Here is a 4740-nt window from a genome sequence, read left to right on the forward strand (position 1 = left end):
GACATGCTGACTAATGGAGTTGTCTGTAATAGCCCAGCATCTGCCCTGGGACGTTATGAGAAGAAATTTATGAGAGGGCAGCAACATGAAGATTGCATGCAGGGTAAAAGAAATACAGGTACAGGAGCCTTTTGAGGGGCAGATGGTCAGCATTGAGAAAAGTAACACATTCATTGGAATCACAGAAGATATCTAATCATATAGCCAGCAGCAGCAGTGACTGAGCAGGAAATAAAAGTATTATGATCATTAAACAAATTTATAGACCACTTCACCGCATAAAGCCATCAAAGCGGTGTACACAGTAAAGACAGAATAAAACACTGAAGCGCAAAGTCTAAGAATCAATTTATAAGACCCTAAAAACAAAACCATGGTATTCACTATAGTTAGCAACTGGAGTTATCATTAACAACAGCAATGAAGTCAGAAGTCAGACTAAAAGATGTGGATGGTCACTTAAAACAGCAACAACAGTGCTGTGAACCAGCCTGAGATCTTTGGATGAATGATTGTATACAAATTTTATTAAATAAATAAGCAAAGTGCCAGACAACTAAACCATTGTATTGCTTGGTGACTGCTAGTTGCTTTGCAATTTGAAGCAATTATTATCCAAAGCGCTATAAGTTTGTGGCTGGCTGTTATAATAATAAATTATTGGACTGAGTACAATGCATTTACAAGACACACACAGAGAGAAACAGCAAAACAGTAATAAAGACAAGACAAAGAAAATAGAAAACAGCTGCAAGTAAGCCTTATTTATAAACTAGAATCAAAATGTAGGGAGGGGGGATACTAAGACACAGACAACAAACTTTTTTTAAGGGTGTTTACTTGGATTGATTGTGAAAGGATAGGAGACAAACACTATTTGAACTAATGTCACCTAACTCCACCACTTTATAAGAGACAGAACCTGAAGAGGTTTGGGTGGGATGACAGTATTCTAGGCTAGCCCTACAATTCTCATGAAGCAAACTCCAGCTCCCCCCCCCCCAAACCCTGTGACTGGAGAGTGTCAGGTGGGGTGAGATCATTCTAGCCCTCCTGCCTCCTCCCTCTCCCCACCCTGGCGTTCTCCTTATATGGTGTTTTAATTAATAACTGCAACAGTTTGCAGACTGTCTGTCTGGCTTTCAGAGAGGCTGTTTTGAGTTCCAAATCAATTTGGGACAACACAATCCACTCTGTGGTGATTTGTAGTTTTTTCAATCAAATGTGGGCAGGGCACAAATCCAGTGCACAACTTTAGTTGCTGGTGCTAATAGAAACAAGCCTTCCATCCAGATAGCTAAAATCTAGTTTGCTTTGCGTTATGAATCTAGGGTTGCCATAATAAGCCCTCTTTTTCCAAGACACGCCCTCTTTTACATGGGTGTGTAAAATGAGAATCGTCATAGCAATCCATAGTTCAAAGTAGAAGTTGGCAAATGTGTCCTCTTTTTTGCTCTTCAAAATATGGTAACCCTAGAATACATGTTGCTGGGAAATAATCAAATAATACAATTCAAACACAGAAATGACAGGAGAGAGCTGGAGAGCCCGCATGAAGAGGACATCAGTAAGGGTGGAGGAAACCCTGCAGAGACCAGGGGCACAGCAGGGCTTTGGTTACACTGCGTAGCCTTACTACCTAACAGTTGACATGCACAGGTACTGCAGCTGCAGCCAGTGGTGTCGCAACGGGGGGCGGGGGGGGGGCGGTATGCCCTGGGTTCCATGTCTGCAGGGGTGAGCAGCCATCGCGCCACCACAGCCACATGGGGAGAATCCTCCGTTCGTGGCTGCAACCACGAGCAGAGGATCCCAGCGCTGGCAGCAAACCACTATGTATAGCGCATGCGCAACAAACTGCTACAGCCATGAATGGAGGATCCATAGGGCACTGGAGTGATGCCACCGACAAACCGCTATGTACAGCGCATGTGCAGCATCGCTACGTATGGTGCATGCATCATATGTAGTGACGCCTTCCTTCCCCCCTTTTCTGCGCATCCACCAGTCTCTTGCCAGCCCCAGAGCTTCGATTCTAGTTGTGGATGTTTTTGAATATAGTTTTTTTGGTATGGATTGAAGAGTGGCAGAGAGGGTGTTTAAAGGGTGTTTAGACTGGGCTCCCCATTTTACGCAATTTCAATTATGTATGTGGGGGCCTTGAACGTAACCCCTGTGTAAGTGGGGAGTCACCTGTCATTAGAAATAAGTAAAGAAGATTAATCTTATCAATACTTTATTTGCTTCCTTTACTAATATTTTACACAAAATTAGAAACACCAGACATATGCCAAAGACAAAAAAAAATCCGTAATGAAAATATTATGTAAATTTTAAAGCAGTTTACATAAAAAGGCTCAAAATAAAACAACTGTTCTGATTATAATATGTTACTAAAACAAATGTTGGTGCAGTAGTAATCATGTAATTAAATTAGCAAGCATTTTTATTTCTTTGATTCATTAATTTAACAACCTGTTGCAGAAAATGTGGAATTAATAAGATGCCAGTTTATAAAAAGCTTTCTGTAATTTATTTGCCAGTTCATTAAGGATAAATAATAAGGAATGCAGAAGAACTAGGGTTTGTCCCTATGTATGCAGACAATTTCTAGGAAAGTGACTGATTACTTTTTGTTCCTCAGCTTTTTCATTATTAATACAGAGAATGCATCAAGGAGTTATATTGCTTCGTTGTTTTTTAAATAGGACTATATTAAGAGTGTAGTAATGGTCCAACATTTAACTTACTGTTTTCTTCCACTGCCATTTGACTCTCTGCTAAATCACCCCTCATGGACTTTTCTACAAACAACAGTGGAGTGTGTAGATGTAATATTCATTGTTTGAATCTAATGGTTGCATGAGAGGAAGGCAGCTCATACAACTAATAGTTCTGTCCTCCTCCTCTCTTTTGCAGCTGCCTCTATGGATAGGGTTTTTGGATGGATAAAGGAACACCTGAATCAGGGGTGCCAACTTGAATAAAATATGGGGGGGCAGGTAAGCCCCGTCCCGCATAACTGATCACATGATGCAGTCGACACATACCATTTGAATGGCAAATGTCCATCAACTTTGGGGGGCCCCAGTCTCTTCGAATATTTTATTGGGGGTTCAGTTCATAGGAGTTGGCTCCTGTGAACTGAACCATGGGGACCACCTCATAAGGGGATGCAATACAGGGGTGAGGGTTGACCAAACTTGGATGGTGCATTCTTGAAACCATTGGGTGTTTTGTTCACTGCTCTGGAATCCTTCATGACAAAGGGCGGTTCAGACGTTTTATAAAAATAAAATGAACTGTAGTAACACATCATAGAAATATCAGTGAAGCACACACATACCTAAAGAATCCACGTGCCCTTTCAGACACACAGCCTGAGTCCACTCTATTGTTTTCAAAAACAAGATGAAGCATTAATTATTCTTCCGTCTTCTTGCAATGTATTGGCAAATGTGTGCAATTTAAGGTAATGAACCATTAATTCTCATCAAAGAAGCCTAATAACAGCTCCTTTCCACAAACTGTATAAGTAATTAATGAAAAGACAAAAAATAGTTTGGAAGTCATTCCCCCCCCCCCATTTTTTCATACTTTCTCATGTTAAAACTTGGCCCAGTGATGTAATCTTACATGGGACTCCTCCAAATCAGAAATCATAATAGTAAGTTTGAGTTGATGGAAGTTGTCAAGGGGGAAATGTCTATTGACTTTAGTGTTCTCTGGATTCCTTCCTTAGACTTCTTCATATGCACTGTGCTTCTGCTTAGATAATTAGATTGACTAGATAATTGTCCTTGTTAAAGTCTAATGGTTTAGAAACATTAATGGGTTAGAGAAATGCTCTGGTTCAACTCATGGCCTGCTTTAGCTAATTTGAAGCTTGACCGTGCCTTTTTGAAACTAGTCAAGATAATGGGAAGTAGAAACAGCAATTTAAACAAAGTTCTAGCACAAGATAAGCATTGGAGGCTGAAGGATGGGAAAGGTGCTGTAACAACAACAGCCCCCAACTGTAATAACTACAACCTGTGCTGTTTATCCGTTGTGGTGATATGCATTAACAATACTATCCAACATTTCTTAGGTACAAATAGGAAAGTGCTTGTATTATAAGTCCTTATAATCAAATCAAAGATCTCTGCCCAAGGCCTCATTGTCTCCAACACTGCACATTTGCATATGGCTCAACTACCCCTTTTGTATGTTGCATTCATATACGCTGCAACAGCATGCCCTTCATTAATTTAAAATCAAAGACGGCACTTGATCTTTGGCTATAAAAATACCAGACATGATTATCCGATTATCCAAAAGGTTTAGTGAATCTAGAAAGTTGGACAAAAAGGATACTGAGCTAGAAGGCCTGATCAGTCTCATCAAAAAGCTGGCTGAGTCTGGTGCAACATATATTTTTATTAGTTAGGTTGCAGGTGATATCTTCCTATTTACATGAAAATGTAAGGCTGCCATTGTGAGCCCCCACTGAAGGATGTGTAGTACTTCATCACAATCCTGGATTTTCCTGGGAAGGGAAGCACTGGAGAAGGCAAGTTGAATGACATCAGTAGCCATGTCATGGGAGCAAGAAAGGAAGTGCATTGGTAAAGTGGTGGTTTAACATTAAAGCTGGCATTTGAGTTAAGCAATGATGGAGGGAACTGAGAGGAAATTGGCTATTTTAAACAACAGCAGAGGTTTGAGTAAAGCAGGGATGGCAGAAAACCAATAGGAGAA

This window comes from Podarcis gaigeae (genome assembly GCF_964106915.1).
Source record: "Podarcis gaigeae genome assembly, chromosome: 15".
Taxonomy (NCBI): domain Eukaryota; kingdom Metazoa; phylum Chordata; class Lepidosauria; order Squamata; family Lacertidae; genus Podarcis; species Podarcis gaigeae.